The sequence below is a fragment of the Nipponia nippon genome, unplaced genomic scaffold (assembly GCF_047370975.1).
Source record: "Nipponia nippon isolate SJK-2023a ecotype South Korea unplaced genomic scaffold, ASM4737097v1 scaffold_3, whole genome shotgun sequence".
In the NCBI taxonomy this organism is placed as follows: domain Eukaryota; kingdom Metazoa; phylum Chordata; class Aves; order Pelecaniformes; family Threskiornithidae; genus Nipponia; species Nipponia nippon.
Genome location: NW_028262347.1, coordinates 121,534,267 through 121,554,285, shown reverse-complemented (window position 1 = coordinate 121,554,285; position 20,019 = coordinate 121,534,267). Strand labels below are relative to the sequence as shown.

The window sequence follows — 20,019 nt, the reverse complement described above, 5'->3', positions numbered from 1 at the left end:
ATACATGCGAATAGAGCAACCGTGCCCTCTGATCTCTGGACCTAGAACAACTCTGTCTGACAACACTGATGTTACATCTTTGGGTCAGTTTTCTGACCCACTCTCGTGTCTAAATTAGGATACGCTCCAGTCCTATCCCAAGCAACACCTATTCACTGCAAGTTGTTCCCACCTATGCAGATGCTACCCTTCTCCTCTGTTCCAGTATGAAGTCAAATCAGTTTGCATAAACCACTAACTGTGAGAGCATTCCTCATCCTCTGATGTCTTGATTTATTCTCTTTGATTTTATGACAGAACTGGTGGGAGCAGATGTACTCACATCGGGCTGCTTGACTGTTATTTGCTGGAATTCCCCTGCAGTTCCTCATCCACGCTTCATGCTCATCCAGGGAGATTGCCTCTTCTTGATCAAAAGAGGATCTAACCCAGGAGGACTGGAAGACTCAAACTAGGGGAAAGCACAGCTCAGACTTAAAGGTAAGCTATGTAGCGGGTTAATGAGTTAGGCATTTCAGTAAGATCCAAGTAATTTGTCATGAGTGATCAAATGTAATCCTAGTATATACAGTATTTGGTATACTTACCAACCACACAGTACTCAGATACGTTAGCTTCTTATATATTGAATACATGCTACCTTAGGTATTTATATAAGATAATTTAGTTTGAGCTCATTTTACTTTATGGTATAAATACTGCCAAAATAAGACAAAATGTTTTTATGTTCCTTACTTTCACATGATTGATACTACACATACATCATTGCAAAGCTCTGCTGAAGCACTGAGCATACCATTATGCACCAGCTATTCTCTTAGGTAAGAGAAGAAAGGGGGGGTGTTCAGACTTTCGCTCTTCTCTGATCGTGATGTAACTAATGCAAAATAATTCTTAGTTTCTGCATATTAGAACAGTATTGTAGAGATCTGCAAGAATGACTGACCTATGTTTTCTCAGCCCTTGTTTTCTCACAAATTCTAACAGTGCAAATATCAAGATCTGGGAGGGAAAACATAATCCTATAGTGAGAATTAGTAAACACGTAACGATTTAAAAGTGCACAACTTGATGGGAAAGATGTTGCTTAGCAACATCAGCAGCTGGATCTGCTGTAAAATCGTGATGTTGCTTGGCAACAAAACGCTGAGCTGGCCTTTTGTGAGAGCTGTGAAATGGTATTTTGCTGCCCTTCCCCCAGGATAACCAGAAACTGCCTATCAGGACTGCACTGCTGAATATAGGGTAGGACTGAGGATTTAGAGGACAGCGAATGGGACAGCTCTTTGACACAGCCCAGCCTTGGCTGATTTGCTCCACTTAATGTACAAGTATGAAAGAAAAGAAACAGGGGGACTCTGAGCACCTGCTACCAAGAGACAAAAGAACTTTTTTAAAAACAGATTAAGAAAGTTAAAAATTATTCTTCCCATTTTGGGCTAATTTTCAATCAGTATAACAACCTGGCCTGGAAAATTCCGATCTATGGCACACTTGCATTGCTTCTCATCACGCCAGTGCAGCATTTCATGGCACTCCTGCGCTGCGGACGTCAGCGCACCGTGGGGTCCAGCTGTGGCACTGGAGGGGGTCAGGCTGCAAAGTCTCAGTGCTTGGGGAGGAACTGAACAGGAATTATTTTGCTACAGTGTGAAACCTGGAAAAAAACACTGCGATCCAAAAGTGTTCTGACTTCTGATGGGGTTCAACCTCTTCATATAGCTAAGGTATTTGGCAAAGTTTTATTCACACTCACAGTAATGAAGTAACCGATAACAGTTATGGAAAGACGTGACTGCCTCATTATGCATAGTACCCTTAGAAATTATTTTAGAAAGTAGTGAGAGACATCAAGTGCCTGCAAGACTTTACCTCTTGTTTTAGTGTCTGTACACATAGTCCCTCCTCCCTCCTTCAGATCTTTTAATCTAAACATTCATGGCACAAATGGTGCAGAAGAAGACGCGTATTTCTTTGGAGATGAATTAATTACCTCAAGGTAAAAAAACCCACCAAGTGGCAGAACTAGGATGTCAGCGCTGGCTTCCTCAGCGTGCTCCAGTTGCCAGACTATGCTGGAATTTGAGCTAATGTCATTTGAATCTCCATCAGGAGGTACCCTTCCTAAAGCAACATGGGGGTGCTAATTAATTTTATTTTACATTCTGTCTAGGAATATTTTCCCAGCTGAAAAAATCAACCTCTGTCATTTCAGCTTGTAACGGAACTTTCATAATACTGTATAGTTTCACGCAATAATAAATAAAAGTGATTCTGGAAATCTTAGGTGTGATTCTACTGCTTAAAAGAGACACCTAGTGTCACACTGGACACCTTAGGGTATCCTGCTTATCCTCTCACTGCTTCTCTGGAAGGCACAGGTCTCAGATAAGTTTTGTGTTTTATCTGCCAGTCCCATGAGGATGTCACGGCCACCTCAGGGTGTTTAAAATGGTTCTCAGTGCCTACATCTGCAGATCTGAATAATCTTTCTCTTGTGCATTGAGCATTAAATGTTTTGAGCACATGTATATTCCCTTTTATTTGCACTGATTGCAGATGTCAAAGTAATGCAGAGGACTTTCAGTCTTTAAAAGTGATGCCAAAAGTATTTCACAAAATAGATATGATCCAGAAAGTAACATTCAAGTATTGGAGCATTTCTTTTTCCAAACCACATTTATACCAGCAGTTTTTCACCAGATTCCATATGCAGCACTTAAGTCAGCAGGAAGGCTGGTGATCCAGATGAAACACACAGCTCTGTGCGGTGGCACTGACTCTCTCTCTGTCCACATGCAGTATGTGGCTATGGAGAGCTGGATAAAGGCTTCATATTTAAGTTCCTAACGCCACAACCAGCTAGCAGGGCTTGGGAGCTACAGAGGAGGCTGACCTACATAGCTCACCTGGTCAATCTGTGCCTGTCACTGTGCAGGACTGCAAATGATTTCCTTATTATTATTGCCTGCCTTTTAAAAACAGCTGATTATGATTTATGAAAAATATCTCACCCACACTTGTATGATGAGACATATATGACTGTATAATTCAGGTCCATAGCCAGCTTGGCAGAGCGCACGTGTGTTGTCACACTCGAAATGCACAGTCATTCACTCAAAGTGAAGGATCCCTGTTCCTAAAGCTCAAAGATGAGGCAGGAAGAACATTGCTCTGACTTGGGGCAAAGTTTTGGAAGGAACGGTGGGAGGTCTGAGGTGACGGGTGGATTTTCAGAAGCTGCTGGCTCTCTGCTCCCAGAGTTGATCTGCCTGCTGTGGTGCCCCGTCATGGCACTGGGGATGGTGGGACTCAACTCAGAGAGACAAAAATCCATGTTATGTTGAGGCGGAAAAGGAGACATAAGCAAGGTGGGGACCAGTTGAGGCAAGGTGAGGACCAGTTGAAGCAAGGTGGGGACTAGTTGGTTTAACAGGTCTCTACAGGCACATATAAAGCATGGGAAGAACGCATCACAAAGCGAATTATTTCTTGCCTCTTTTCAGGTTCTTTCTTCTTCAAACTGTTTTCCTTGCTGTCCCCTCTGTAGTGTTTACCTGTTTCTTCTGCATTCCCTTTTTTCTCCTCCCTTTGGCTAAGCCGTTCAGTGGATATACAAGGAAGAGCAAAGAGCTGCCATATGGTCTGGTTTTCTGAGAGCTGAGGAAAATGGCAGAGAAGAGGCAAGGCGTAAAGCTGCTCAGAAGGTAAGAGATTCCTTCCTTCTTGTTCTCCTTTAGCTGTGGAGTCTGAACCAGCTGTCAGCAACTGTCTCTCCCTAGTTGCGGATGGCAGCAGTATTTCATCTCCTGCTTTCTTGGCCTGAGGTGTGTGTTGACATGTCAGAGTTGGCAGGTTGCAGCTGCTTTCTGGGCTTCGTGCTAACACACCCGTCATGCCCACACAAATACCACAGGAGGGGAGGACTCGTTCTTGGGCTTCGAGAAAGCCTCCAACACTCAGAGACTTTCCTTGGGCTGAGGGCTGGACACTTACTGACTTTTTGTGCTGGCCCAACACAGGTACGTAATCAGGTATCCACACACTCACACACATATATACACATGTATATATTACATATCATGTATATATAAAAGCATATATCCTATACAGGTTACATCCTTCATCCTCAGTTAGAGACAATTTAGCCTGAAGCTGTTTTTCATAATCTCGTGATAGCTGTTTGGTCACTGGGTGAGAATAAATTTGGTTACAAACTCAGCTACTGAATATTTAGCAGTGAACAATATTCTCACTCCAGATGTGCCATGTTTTACCAGTAGTGAGGGCAGGCTATGAAAATAAGCCTCTCAGTAGACTTGCACCTCAAGACAACTTGTTAATAGCCAGACCAGGGTTGGGTTTCAGACTCGAGTCCAAGGAACTATACTAGACCTTTGCAGGACTAACTCTGGGAACTGAGTCACTGACCCCTGGAATGATTTTGTAGTCCAGATAGTGTTCATAAAGCCATGAATCATTGTTTACAAAGATGCTGAACTTAGCTGAAAAAATATTTATTTTGAAATTAAACTGGTTGAGTTCCTTCAATCTTCTGCACCTTGAAAATAGTTATATTAAGTAAGCACAACACTTTTACATTCATGTACTGTAAATATGTAGGTAGGATTACTTATGCAAGTTCTTCACTGATTCACAAAGCAGGATAACACTGCCGATATTTTACAAAAGTAGAAATTGAGGCACAGAGGTCTTGAGTGATTAGGCCATTAATATACGGCGTAATCCTGCACAAAATGGGAAAATAGGGCTAGTGTTCAACCCTCAGAATATCAGTACAGAATGAAAATAACTACTGATTTGATTTGGCATTGCTGTTCTAAAAGAATAGGTTATATTTTACATGGAATATATACTGAATGAGGGACTCTTCTCAAGGATGTTACACTGATCTAGCCCTGCACAAAAAGACCTCATCACATTTCAAGGCTGATCAGGACCAAAATACTTCCTTAGGCTTATTTGTAAGGGCTAGCCAAGAACATTTTTGTGCACAATAACATCACAGAGGTATCATTAAAGATATCATAAATAGAGAAGGAAAGAAAACCAGTAAGGCTAAAATAATTTTCACTTGCTTTTTTCCAAAGGATAATAATTGCATAATAATGAGAATGCTTCCTTACTGTCATTACCATTGTTTCATCACTGTTATAACATAATGTTTACAATGAGTGTAATGAATGACTGTTTAAGATGAATATGAATGTAAATTATAAACCTATGTTCCCCCTTAACTCCTTTGATTCAATTAAGCAGGCATGCAAAACAAGATTGAGAAGTCAGTTAAAGACAGTCCTTAAAGTTTTTATGATAATCTGGTGACAATGACTGGTGCCTAAACTGCATTATCCTACTCTAAATTGGAGCTCTTGATGTTTGCCTTTGTGGGAGTGGCTTTTTTAAAAGGCGATCTAATGACATGTTGGTGGGAAGTGGTCCTACTGATCCATGGTGGTTGGTGGAAATAAAGTTAACTAGGCTGCTCACTGTTGTTACAGATGGCACAAGTCTTCATCCTTTTGACAGACATAAACCTAATCAGCTTCTCCTAATGACAGGTTTAAACTCATATAACGTATTGCCTTGTCCAGCTGGGTCTACACTATTTATATTCATGTTATCATTTTCCACTAATATAAACAATATCCAGTTTCAGAAGTTCACTCTTAATTTACAGGCGTATTTTTCCATTGGCATTTCTTCATCGTTAGTGAATATGTTAGACGCAGGCTTTGCAGTACTTTAACTCAATCTCAGTTTTGATTTGGGGAAGGTTCCCTGGAGACCAGGCTCACAAAATCATTGTTGTTATACATAATTAGGCACTATATTTACATTTTTAAGCAGGGATTGTAATACTGAATGAAAATTTGGGAAGAAAATCTTCAGAAATCATCTGCAAATGGCAGCAATATTGGCTTCCTGAGTCTGGAAACAGCCTGGTTCTTAAAGATGTGAATTTCCCCTTTCATCTCAGTAAGATTTTAACATCAAAATCTAATTATGTTTTTTGAACATTGGCTATCATTATTTTGGTTTTGGTCATTACAACAGATGGAACTTGACAGATGAATAGATGAAATTTGATTTTGCAGTTGGTTTCTATTTATCTACCATTTATCTATTTGTCTACTGTCATTGAGCTGTTCTTTTCATCCCTAAAAAAATAACAAAAGGTAATTAAGTGAATGGAAATAAGCAACATTGCCCCGGTTCTCCTCCAGCTGCACCTATTGATGTCTATAACCTTAGCACACAGTGCTATCACTGCAATCCAGTGACTGGATGCATATTTGGATGCGGACTCAAAAGTAAAGATTCATTGGAATGCAAAATGCTAAGAGTCAGCACCAGTATCTTAGATGATGGCAGAAGACCAGTGCAGTGGGAAAAGTAGCACTGAAGTGTTTTAGCTTGGCAGATTTTTTCTGAGGTTTCATATTTCAGATAGAAATACTACATGTTTATGCAAGCCTTATGACAGTCTCTTTTGGATATTAAAGATCCAAGTGCCTTTTTGTACTGCACATCCTTGACTTGCTGGCAAAGAACCACCTTTTCCTGTTAGAGCAGGAGTTAATATTAAAAAGAATGCCTGGGCTGACGCCATGTGCAGGTTCACAGATGGCACTTCTGTCTCCCAGTTACATCAATTGTTTTTAATCACAAAGCACTTTAAGGTATTAGTAAATGGAAAAATACAAAACTTCTGCTTTTAACATGAAACCATGACAGAATGTAGGGAACTAAATATCAGTCACTTACACCCAAAAAGTGGATACTAACTGTATTTCAAGTCAATGGAATGAGCACAAAATAAGACCTACAATTTTTTGTTCAGTTTAAAGTTCATGTATGTTTGGAGTATATACAGTACCACCTTCTGTAATTTAAGGGCTAAAGTGAATCAAGATTGGTATCTTCTTATATCCTGTTGTGGTTTAACCCCAGTCAGCAAGTAAGCACCACACAGACACTTGCTCACCCTCCCCACCCCGGTGGGATGAGGGACGGAATCGGGGAAAAAAAGTAAAACCTGTGGGTTGAGATAAAGACAGTTTAATAGGACAGCAGAGGAAGAGAAAATAGTAATAATAAGGATAAAAGAATATACAAAGCCAGTGGTGCACAATGCAATTGCTCACCACCCGCTGGCCGATGCCCAGCCTGTCCCTGAACAGCAATCGCTGCCCCGCGGCCAGCTCCCCCAGTTTATATACTGGGCATGACGTCATATGGTATGGAATAGCCCTTTGGCCAGTCTGGGTCAGCTGTCCTGGCTGTGGCCCCTCCCAGCTTCTTCTGCACCTGGCAGAGCATGGGAAGCTAAAAAGTCCTTGGCTAGTATAAACACTACTTAGCAACAACCAAAACATCAGTGTGTTATCAACATTATTCTCATACTAAATCCAAAACCCAGCACTGTACCAGCTACTAGGAAGAAAATTAACTCTATCCCAGCCGAAACCAGGACAATCCAGATGTGATTCTTTTTTGTTGCATGAGCAAACTCTTAAGGGTTACTTGGTGAAGTCCTGTACATCTAGAAAAGAATCATATTCTTCTCTGAAAAGTGTGATAGCCTATAGGTTGAATCAAACCTCTTTTAACTTCAGGTGTAAGAACAGAACTTGACATAGAAAGATATGATGAGACTGTAGGATATGCTAATCCAAAAGGCTTAAGTGCAATTTCCAAAACTCTTGAAATCTTTTTACCAATAGAAATGGTTTAATAGTGCCATGATTCGAATATTGGGTTTGGGCTGGCAAGTCTTCATGCAGGACTAAATATTGCAAGTATGACAATTAAGAAATGTAAGGCTAGTTTATTCGAATGCAAGAATATCTCCATGCTTAATGCTCCCGACACACATCACCTTTTGATGTGAATAATGCAATGAGTTAAGAGTCTACCCCAGAAACTCAAAAAAACCCCCAACTTTATGTAGATCATGAATTTAAACATCTGCCCCCTTGCATCATGCAGAGATTTTCATATGGGTTCAATAAAACTGCAATACTCCAAATTTGTGGGTAAAATCAGCTCTTTCTCATAAAGAAAGTGGTTAAGTATAATTTTCAGTTTACAGTTGGAAGTGGCATGGAAACTGTGAGTAATAGACATTGTAACAAGTAGGCATGCAACTTATTCCAACGGTTAATAACAATTACTGTAGTTTCAATTGTATCAATATGCTGTATATATAATACAGAGACACATACAGAAATATAAAACCAAAAATCTTTATAGTCTAATCAAAAGGTTTTTTGTGAGGATGAAAAATAGGTCAACAGCTCACATTATACTAAGGTAATAGTAACAGAAGTGAGAGACAGCTATGTATAATACATCACACACATATCCCTCGGAAGTGTTGGAGGATTCGCAGTCTATACCATGCTAAAACCAAAATGGAGCACATTAAAATCTATGCAGGGAAGACCCAAAACTGTGCCATAAAAATTAGGATTTTGATACTCATGAACTGCTATTTTGTACTTTTTTTCCCTCCTTTACTGCAGCAATCTCTGTGCTTCTGACTTCAACTAGAAGTTGCTCACAATGTCAGTGTGTTAACATCAAAAATTGCTTTTGCTCCAGAAGATCTAGAAACATCCTCTCCGCCTCTTTTGGAGGATGAGTGAAATCTGACAGTGAACCCTAAGTGCACGGAAATGGTGCTGTTTGGCTGACACTTCATAGAATCATAGAAAATAGGGCTGAGGGACATATCCCTGCTCTATTTTAGTGTGCATCTCCCCAAAATAGCTATATTTTTTACAGGTCTGCTGGAGGAAGCATGTTTTGGGAATGGGAGAAAATGTTCTGAAATCATATTTCCCAAAGAACTCCTTTGAAAATACATGCCATTTTGTCTAATTTGATGAATTCCTTAGTCAGATCTATTCTGCAGAAACAGCTACAGTGTTGGTTCACTAATAGTTTCCTGTTTTCTTTCATTGCCTCTACGGAGATAATCTTATAGTCCTACTTTCTTACTCACAATTATACTGGTCCTGTTTCCTTCTAAAATATTTCTATTGCACATATGGCTACCGTTCATACACAAAAAAATTATTAGCATGATATCTATCACATTATGTTTTGATAGCAAGAAAAAGTGTTTACACTATACGCGCAGTCAGCTTGCCATGAATCAGTGAAGCTTTTCTGATTACTTATATTCAGAAAAGCACATTTCATCTAGGTAACAAAATAAATCATTCCTACCTTTTATCTATGTACAGTCCTATTACAGTCCTGTAAATTCCCCGCAGCGCACTACTGTTTACACATGAAGCAAACAAACATATCCTAATCCATTTGCAAGGACTCAGAGCTGGCTGAGTCTTTGGTTTGACCAAGAACCAAGAGGGCTAGCTGGATCATATGCTTGCTGTGAAACCAGAGAAGTAAATGAGTCTGTCAAGTCTTAACTAGCATTTTATGACAAATTTAATTTGGCAAGAATATATAGTTCAGTATTTTGTCAAACTTGCTGAGCCTTGTATATTATGTACATGTATCTTGATCAACTGATATATTTTCATAATATCTTGCGTTCAGGAGCTTCTAATGAAAACATACAAAAATTAAATCGAACTTGTTTCACCATGTGATTTTTAGAAGCCAGTACTTAAAAAGGTTTATGTCAAGAAAAATAAAAACTATAATCTGTGATGGCACTACTCTTATACTGGCTGTCCAACCATTAGTTGCTACAATTGAATGCAGAATCAACTGAATTTAAGCTATTCATTTAGCTTTAAGCCTAGATCATAGATGTAAGATAAGATTTTACTCTTTTCAGACTTGTTATGGACTTAAGAGGCTTCTATAAATGTTGTTCCACTGGCATCAGAAAACAAAATCTGATCTGAGTCTTCTGCAGCCTGAGTAGTGGCTCCCACCTCCCCCAGAATGAAGGCCCACCTTTCCAGAAAAAAGGTCAGTGATCACTATAAAGCTTGGTTCCCTCACTGAAAGAAGCAGCACAGCACTGATCAAAAGCTGCCCAGCGTTACAGGTCAATCATTCTCTGATACTGCCATAAAATCATTCTCTAATATTGCCATTCTCTAATAATGCCATAAAAGATGACAGATAGAAGAGAATTGTAAAGAAAGCCTCAAGTGACAAGAAAGGAATATCCTCAATATTCTTCAAAAATACCTTCCTCCCATCCACCTGAATGGAAGCTGCCAAAGACAAAAGGGACCCTACCACAGCCTGCAGGAGATTTCACAACCTGAACCTTCACAGAGATGTTTCCCCCTCAGCCCCCCTCCGCCGCCTACTCTGGAAGCTCTCCAAACTATTGCTTCTCTTTCTATTTATATCCTGCTTGCTTTGTATCAAGCCCCACAAAATAACAAGCAAGCAATTTACAATGTAAATTATTTTTTGTATAAGGGAGAAATGGTCTGCAGGCATACCTGTGAATATGAAGTGTACGGCTGGAACTGGGGGCATTTATTTTATTCCTTTTTTGCAGCAGGCTGTTTGAGTGGCTTTGAGCAGGTGTCCTTTCTAATCACCCCACAAACCAGCGCCCGTGTGACAATCCAAGCACATCCAGTCATTGACAACTTGCTTTACTGATAAAATAACCAAGCTACAATATAACTTAGATCAGCTTTTTCCTAGACTAGGTTGCTTTCCACAGCTTGCCCTGGGATTGTCAAAATGCTGGATGAAAAATACTAACTAGATAATTCTGGAGCATGCGCAAAGTGATTACTGATCTCCCCAAGGCAGGGTATCCAAGCCTGTCATTGTCACAGATCTCTGTTTTAAAGATGGAAAAATGCATGGATGTAGATGTAGATGTAGGTGCAGATGGCAGGGTACTGAAAACTAAGCCAATGAGGATTAGATCTCCATCCATAGGCCCATCTTTCTTACATTCCTGGCCAACTACCAGCCCTTCTACCTTTCTCCTTTCCAAAATCCCTTTAAAATAAGACTTATGGATATATGTATTAAGATCTACTTAATTATGATCTAGATCTATAATTAAAAAGCTTTGACATGAAGGGATGGAGATTTTTTTCTTAACTCCTACATGTATGGTGGGTTTCTAACCCATCTCCTGGGCTGTGTAAAGGGAAAGAGGTCTATGCCAAGGTAATTAGCAGCTTGATCCTGAATAGCTGAATCATGAGAAAGAAATTCAAGCAATAAGCACTCTGTTTTTTATAGGATCAGGTTTTGTAGAAAATACCAACTTTATAATACAGAGAAAAGCATGTCTGCCACTATCATACCACGTCTGTCAATATGATTGTTAGTTTCTGCCTGAAGATAAACGTATCTCTTTCAAGGCAGATTACTTAAAAAGTAGTTTCCAAAACATACAAAACATACCAAAACATTGTGGTAATATAAACCCTGTTCATTAAAAAAATCCAGAAATAGCTGAAGGGGCCATGTTGAGAACATATTTCAATATAATGCCATCGACGTTCAAAATAATAACGTAATCAAATTCTTGTTAATCTCAAACTAATAAAGTATTATTTCAATCTGATTAGTTCTCCTAGTGGGAAAGGCTAGAAGTGACTTCAACTACCTGAAGATCTGTAAAAGGTTTGGGTCACCAGAGGCAATATTCTACCTACAGATGTTCAGTGTAGTGTTTTACAGCCTGAAGCAAACTTCGTTATGCATGAAAGGACAAAACATCGTAGTCAGTTCTCACTTAAGAACATCGTCAAACATCTGCATAATCTTTCTAGTGACTAGCCAGCTAATTTTATCTCTGCAACTCTGCATGAGAAACACACATTCTTGTCGTTACGTGGCAACTTAAAATCAACAAGCAATCCTTTCTGAAACAAATCCTTAGAACTATTTCTGAAAAAAGAACAAGGGTGGAAGAGAGCCATATTGAACAACTCCAGCATTTGCAAATAGCTATTACAATCTGTAATGTTATAACATGTTTTTAAAACAGCTGTTTTAGGACATGCACACTTAATGATCAGTCTCTTGGTCTTAGAAAGATACTGACTAAATAGACATCATCCTGCAGACTACTTTGTAGGTTATGTGGATTTTAAAACAAGTTATAAAAGAGATCATGGAACTATGGAACCTCAAAGGAGCCACTGTTTTTTTCTGGTAAGGAGAAAAGTTTCTTTTACTTATAAGACACGTCCCCTGCCTTTTTGTAATGACTAAAACATAATTAGTAAACTGTTTTGAGTCTAAATATTTTTAAATTTAAAGAACTAATAAAAAACTACTTACCCAATTTTCCTCTAGACTAAAAATGAAAAAGGTACCACTCTGTGCCTGATTTTTATAACCTTCTGCACTCCTTCACTCCTAGCTGGTGTATGGATCCCCTTTCTCCCTGGATCACATGAAAGTGTTCTATTAATGTGAATTGGCTTATGTTTGAGAACACTATGCTGGATAGCTATGAAGTGTAAGGAATCTGACCCAGGGAGTTGTAGGGCTATGACACATCAGTTCTTCACAGGAATTCTCAGTTGCTGGATGAGAATAACAGGAGATAGGTCCTGTACACCGGGCGCAGGCTGCTGTCCTTGTTGTTAGTATACTGTTTGCTTAAGGCAGTGAGACAAGTTCCATGATACACTGATGTAACTGGAATTTTACCCTCCGGCTTTTCACTCCAGGACTGTAACTACTAAGTATCAGGCTGTCAGACTCTCTCTCACCTGACTAACTTAGTAAGCTAAGTTTGGGAAAACTGATCACTTTAGCACATGACAAAGGTATATAACCACAGCATCGCTAAAAGTGATAGCTGCCTTAAGAAAACCATTGCAAGTCAGCACTGCTTGGCATATTTCATGAGGAACGATTTGCTGGACTTCAGAATAAACATTTAAAGTCTAGGAATGCTAGTAGATTACCTGGCAGGAGGGAGAGACGGAAAAAGCAGAAGTCGCCTGCCTCCGTTCCATTCTTCATCCCTTTGCCTGTGTTCAGTCTTCTCTTGCCCACACGGTCAGAAAAGCGGGAAAGCAGCTTGTCTCTTCTCACGATGGGTAAGATGGATCTTTCAGCCCACTTGTTTGAATGTAGTGGTTGAAGTTAGAGCGTTACATCTGTAAGCCTTTCAGGAAAAAAACATGCCACTTCAGTACAGAATTTTCTTAACTATAAACCCGCAAAGCACGTGTCACTGGAACGGGAAACCCACACCAATCATAGAAATGACTTTTAAGTAGAGCATGTTTTCAGTTACATGGTACTTTTGGAAAATCCTCCCTTGGAATACACTATTTCAGAGAGGAAAAAAATTATTTCTTTCAAAATAGGTTGTGAATTACAGGCCTTTAAACACATGTAGTAAAAATATATTCACATCATCACAAAACATGAAGAAATGATTGCTGTGATAGGAATAAACCTATCACAGAAGTGCTTAGGTTTAAGTTAATTGTTTGCATGGTGTTGGCAATGTCTAATAGGTGATAACTTCTAGAGATTGCTATAAAAAAAAGTGAATTCCTATGAATTTTCTGACAATACAGAAATTATTGGCATATTACAATTTCAATATCAAAAAACTGCCATGCAGTTATGCAAAATATGGGCACAACTCTACAGAGCACTAATTGCCTTTTTCTTTTGCAAAAATCTGACACTGTTCTGCATTTGCTTTTAATTCCTTTGTTCCTCCATTAGAAATGTACTGGATGGACCACCAAGGCAGCAGCTGTCTGGCTATTCTCCGCTCTGAGGCATCACTGATGTATGTATATATTTCCTGCTCCTTCTTGCAAAGATTTTTTTTTTTAATTTTCCTAAACTAGATTGCTGTTTGATTGTAGGGAAAAAGTGGAAGGTTTTGAGCATTTTAGTCTCCACCAGCATGACTTCCACATGTTGTTGCAGCAATCTTGTGTCAATCTTTCACTTAACGAAACCTTCCAAGTCATTAAAGAGTTCCTGATGCCAATGAGGGTTTGATCCTGTCAGGGTTTTTTTCCCTGACATCACACCAGATTGGGCCCCAGGTTTTTCTCAGACTTCTATTAATAATTGTCCTTTCATATTCCTCTGAAAATACCTTAGACGGGCACAATGTATACTGTGATTTGACAGGCTGTAACCTAATCCACTCTGCTGAAAGAATATCTGGTGCCAGACTTTTAACCTCCCACAGGATTATCGGTAAATATGGAAATAAAAGCTTCTGCAAGAACCAAATACATGAACTTACACTTCTACATTGCTAAAACATTTTTTTTAAGTTAGCTGCACTCATTAAAAGAAATTCCCCTCATCTGTGTTTGCTTGCAGAGCTGGCAGCTGAATGGCAAGTATCGCAAGACGTTTTGTTTCTGATGTTTTCAATTAGTCTAGGCCCCATTTCAGATTACCAGCATTATCTTTATGTCAGGAACAGCCATCACCGGGCAACAGGTCCTGTACAGCAATGTTCACAGACAATGAATTTCTTGCTTTATCTCTTCGTCCTGAATAGCAGCATTTATTTTGGTGTATTCAAGGGAAATGCAAAAAGTTTATGCTTTAAAATCATATGCAACACTCCTGGGCAGTGACTAAACTGCCTCATTTAAAAACATGTCTTTTTCCATTAAAGGCCTAGGAACATCTGCGAGCAGATTGGGGATCTTCAGACCAGGAGACCAATCTTCTAGAATGGGACAAATGATTAGATTTGAAACCAGATCGAATGGTGGTAGATCCACAGTTTATTGGCTCTAGATGACAGCACCTGCATGCTGGGCAGCTCCCAAGTTATGAGAGATGCACAGTCAACACCACTGGTAATTCGCTGCTCAGCACCATAAAAAAAAAAAAAATATTTCTCTGTATGTGATGACAATGGAGACTGCCTATTGCTTGCTGAAACACAGTTTCCATTTGAGCTACTGAGTATCATGGTATATACAAAGTATGCAGCATTAAGAATTAGAATTCAGTTGGAGATCCTCTGCTAAATTTCAGGAACTTTATGTGCGTTTCTGCACTGTGACAGGAGGAAAAAGGGAATGGTGAAATCTGCACACAGTGAATCTCTGCTAATAAATATTAAATATTTATTTTAAGATTCCTCTCTGTGAGTCTTCTCATTTCAATGAGAATAAGGTTTTTCATATGTGCATGTATGAGAACTGAATGGACGTCAGACAAAAAAATAGTCTCGGTGAGTAAAAACAATTTGAAAATCTCACAATCAACTGATCATGGACCATTTTTTTAAGTTACTGTTTTCACTGTTGACAATAACAATTGGCATATATACACCATAAGAGTCAGGAAAGTAGAGATCTGATCATCTGGACAAACAGAACTCTCAAAATAAAAATGCAGGGGAGTGTCTGACAATATTGCAAGATGTTGAGTTCATATTAAGCATAGTCAGATGACATTAAAAAAATTGTAACTCACATATACTCACATTTGTTAAGCCTATATTTCCATCCTGACATCTGGAGTCACTGGGAGGAGAAAGCCCACATATGTTAAGGGCATATATGGTAGTTTCTTAATAGTACCCCCCTATATTTCCCCTTTTTCTGAAGCTGTGTGTTGTGAATCAGCTTATAGAAGGCAATGGCATTATTTTAGAAGGTGAGGTCTGGGACACGAGAGGTGATATTGCATGTGTTGTAAATTAATTTTCAGATAATGTAATTCTTAAACAGAGTTAGTGGCATAGGAGGCAGAATCTGCTGGTTGCATGATGCCGCTTCTGGCTTCCAGCAGTTAAACTGTGTTTGAAAATCGGCTTACTGCACAGTCTGCTCATGTTTTCCTACAAAAATAATTGTCAGTGGGATGCCGAGTCACTGTGAACGGGAGGGGAACGCTGCTGCGAATTCTCCTGAATAATGCACGATATGCCCTTGCTATAGCTGAGACTGGTAAGAGTTCCTCACCACCTGTCCTATAGCCCGAAACACTGGTTTTAGCCCTCATTCTCCTGCTCTTCTATGCCTTTCACTGTCTGTATCAGGAACCTGCTGGCCACAATACTGCTACAGCACAGGTCAAAAATCATTCACTTGATAAGATAGTTTATGGACAACTGTTACAGCAAAAGCTGGAAATACAGCATCCAGTTACTACACAATTTAGGCACTTCTTCCCACTGAAATCAACAGGAGTCGAGAACCTAGACATCTTTGCAGAGCTAAGGCAGGACTGCAGAACATATGTGCCTACCTACTTGCAGGACAATCAGTGCTGGCACAACGGCTCTGTGTCACGCTCCAGTCACAAGGGAGCACACTGAGGCTTGTGCTGGCTGACACTTCCACCCCTGAAATTCCGTCCTCCTGCAAAAAGGTGAAGTTCTTATACCTTCATGCTTGGTGCTCCCAGATTCAGTTTCTCCAGATGACCCAAGATGACGTGATACTTGGTTATGCTGTCTGAAACTGCCAGTCTGCTCTCTGAAACAAGAAGATGGAACAGGAATTAGGAGTCCTGATAGCATCCACCTTCTGTCTCACACAGAGCTGCATGGTGTGTGCTGTGACAGACTGGTCCACACAAAGAGCAGCAGCAGGCTTTTCCGCTCATTCCTACCACTCCCAAGTGACGTGTGTAGCTTCAGTGAAAGAGTTTTTTGTGATGAAACTGAAAACTGAATTCAGATTAAACTCCACTGATCTATGCGGTGTGGTCTTATTTCACATATATATACAAGCTACTGTAGGAACGTGACAGTAATTGTTCAAATCCTTTTATAGTGCACAACAATCTTGTTAAAAGCGAATTTATATACTGTACGGTATTTGTGGCACTATAGTACTTTTTAGTGTTTCATTTTTGGTTAATGTGGTTTGCCTCTTTAAGAACACTTTTTGCTACTTTGGCGTATATTTGAGACAAAGAGCAGTCTGTGGGATATTTTGCTCTTGTACCCAATGAATAAAAGGCCCTGCTTGTCTAAGCACCAAGAAAGGTCAAACACAGATTTCAAGAAAGCAAGCACCATCTTCAGGAACACAAGATTAGTGTTTGTACGAGACTGGATACAACAGGATTTCATCAGCAAGGTATTGAACCTTTCGCCCCATATTGAACCCTTTACTACTTTGCCTCCCACCAAGCTCAGCATTTTGCATTTTGTACTGTGTTACGAAGGCTTTGGAATAGGAAATATTTCTTACTATGTGTTTGTGTACTGCATTGTACAACGGGCCCCAGTCCTGTTTGGATCCTCTCTGGAGACTTCCTGTGTTAGGGTCCAAAAGCACATTACTCATAAGGAATTTGCAACGCAAATTTGACAGCGCTTTACTAGTGGCACAAAGTATAAGAACAGAAAATTGTTCAATAGTCCAAACTATAATTCAGTCATTTTGTACTGAAAACCAAAATATTTTAAACATATATTTTGAAAGATAGCTTATGCGTAGTTGCAGTCTGTAGGCCAGCAGAAGTACTGATTTGGGGAAGACAAGGTAGATCCATGGCTGTATACTGAATCAGTCTGATTTATGAAGGTGTTTTAGAATGCCTGCTAAAAATACTCCAATAAAACACCACAATAATTAGAGCAACACAATAGTATTAATCACATAATGAAATACGAAGTGTCATGTATTTTTATTTTGCAGAATTAATTTAAACCTGGAAATTAAGCAGAGAAAGCTACAAATAAATTCCTAGATTCCTTGCAATGAAAAGGTATAATTTTTAAAAACTCATTAGGAAAGTTCCTAGAAATCAAATTTAATGTGCTATATTGTAATTCTAATAATGTATTATAATAAACCCCTTATACTGATAATTTGCAATTACATTAAGTGGCACCCGTTGTCTTTGAAACAACGTATTCAGTTAAAATCATCCTTTAGGATAGCTTTGTTGGGTTCAGTGGATTCACACAAGGAATTAATTTCAATGGGCAATATTTTTGTATGGATCAGAGCTTGTGCAAGCTATGATTCTATGAAAATTTTCGTATTAATTGTATCAACCTGCCGTAAGTAGCGCATTTAGATTTTGCCTCAAGTTTCACAAGTACGTTAAGTTCTCAGGAGAACCCAACACACCTCTGGATTAATGCTCAACTGAATTATGAATGTATAAGAAAATATGGAGTTGACTGACATGCACTATGAAGAAGAGAAGATTGTGTTTTGGGACTTCAGGGGGATGGAAATCCCTGCTATTCTACGTGTTCTTTTAAAAAATCTGGGATTCATCAATGCAAGTAACAATATGGTTTTGTTGTTAATGATCTTCCCTCTTATTTATGACTGTTATTTTCTGTTAAAATTACAGAATACTTCATCCCAATGCCTTTTCTGTAATACAAAGTGTATTTCATCCTGTATCAATAACGTGGAAGATTTCCAAATTTGAAAATCTATAATACTAGTGTTCGTTATACCTAGAATGCCTTCTTGTTCTAGCTTGTTACACGAATATACATTAACAGTGAAAGAAGAGTCAGTTGGAAGATGTAGTCTTGCAACTGTGAATCCTGTGTATGAGAACTTGCTTTAGAACCAATACAAAATCAGACTTAAATGATCCAAATGATGACTAAGCTACTTCTTTTTGTCTCTCTGGCTGCTTTACCAGTTTCCAGCCCACTGAAGCCCTCAAGAAGTCGCTGTGAAAGTGTGAAGGTTCTGAACTCTTGCCTCCTGTTTCACAATTTACTGAGATTGTGAAAATTTCTAGGCAATCCTGTCACTATGTTTGAACACTATGTAGTTCACTGAAGCAGAGAGCATATGCATTACTGTAACATTATGAATTCCATGATTAAGGGGAGTTACATGCCGTAACCAGGAAAGCAGGAATTAAACCTTTAGCATATATGGCTGTTTTAAATTTCTTACCGATTATAGCAACTCGATATTATTACATATTCCTTTAATTCTCTTTACATCAGAATCTTATGCAAACTCTATACTGACAACTGAAATAGATTGCTAACGACTGTTTTATCTGATTGGTGTGATAACATAAAGCAAAAGTCTATTGCAAGGAACTCTAAAAGTAGGATCATCAGAAATAATCATTCAGCACACTTCTAAACTACTGATATTTATACAAGAGTACTACTACTTATGACGAACTATGAGAAAATAAGGGCAATGAGGGACATTACACGGCCCTGCTGCTCCAAATGAGAAGCCAGATCCATCATTACGCTAAACTCAACTCTAATGGGACCGGCACTGGGAAAGGAATAGGAAGAGAGGAGAAAGTATATATTAAAGAACTTTTCTTTTAGTCTGTAATATGAAATGCTCATCATTAAATGACAATTTGAATATTGCTGAATTTTCCAGACTTGTAATGCTTGGTTGTGGATAACTTAAAAATACCGAAGATACATTTCTTCCCGGTAAATTAATAATACACATTCTTACATTTAACTCTGCTTTAACTTTGTTTTCTTTCATATAAACAACGCCACCGGTCATGGTTAACTAATTCAGGAGTCTATTCCACTTCAAAGTATACATTTGTGACTTTATTTGCCAGAGCACAGATCCCTGCTTAGTGATTAATCTCTACGTATTATATGGAAATACATGTATTGGAGATGCTCAGTCAAGTGTATCATCCCTTTGCCTCTAATTTTCACCTCTTCTGCTCCTCAGATGTTAGAGAAGCTTAAAGTAGATGAAAGATTTGTTACCATCAGGTTCATCATTACGTTTTCCCCTCCTTAATTAAAGGTGAAAATTCTAGGACCTTTCTGCTGAACTTTTTTAAAAGCAGAAAACTTGCTTAATCTGCCTCGGACGTCCGTGAGCGGACCTCAGCGGCCGACTTTCGGGGATTTACTCGAAATGACCGACTTCGGCGCAACTTATCGTGGAACGAGGCAATGACAACTACCTGCGAGGCCCGGCACCGCCCGGGGGGGCTGCCGGCGGCGGTGGGCCCGGCTGCTGCCTTCCCGCCCCGCTACGAGGCCGCCGTTCCCTCAGGGAGAGGCCGCCGTTCCCTCAGGGAGAGGCCGCCTCCCGCCTGCTGCGCACCGCGGGCTCTGCTGCTTTCCCG

General features: G+C 39.4%; 1 protein-coding gene and 1 long non-coding RNA gene across 14 annotated transcripts in view; one reads left to right on the top strand and one right to left on the bottom strand.

The window, feature by feature from the left end:
• TACC2 (transforming acidic coiled-coil containing protein 2) overlaps window positions 1-12,406 on the bottom strand; it is a 151,196-nt gene extending 138,790 nt beyond the window's left edge. For 10 of the 12 annotated variants that reach the window (XM_087765012.1, XM_087765020.1, XM_087765023.1 and 7 more), the window contains exons 1-2: window positions 12,280-12,406; window positions 323-451 (exon numbers count right to left, since the gene is read on the bottom strand). The gene's annotated coding sequence lies outside the window, so the exon portion shown is untranslated. The remainder of the gene's footprint in view (window positions 1-322; window positions 452-12,279) is intronic. The other 2 variants (XM_087765013.1, XM_087765019.1) reach the window with 1 other exon arrangement.
• LOC148054878 (uncharacterized) lies at window positions 324-19,062 on the top strand. Of its 2 annotated transcripts, XR_015706398.1 has the most exons (5): window positions 324-480; window positions 3,601-3,707; window positions 9,839-9,975; window positions 13,693-13,759; window positions 14,615-19,062. It is a non-coding gene; the product is annotated as an uncharacterized LOC148054878 (long non-coding RNA). The 2 variants fall into 2 exon arrangements; XR_015706399.1 differs by lacking the exon at window positions 9,839-9,975.
• Window positions 19,063-20,019: the final 957 nt, after the last annotated feature.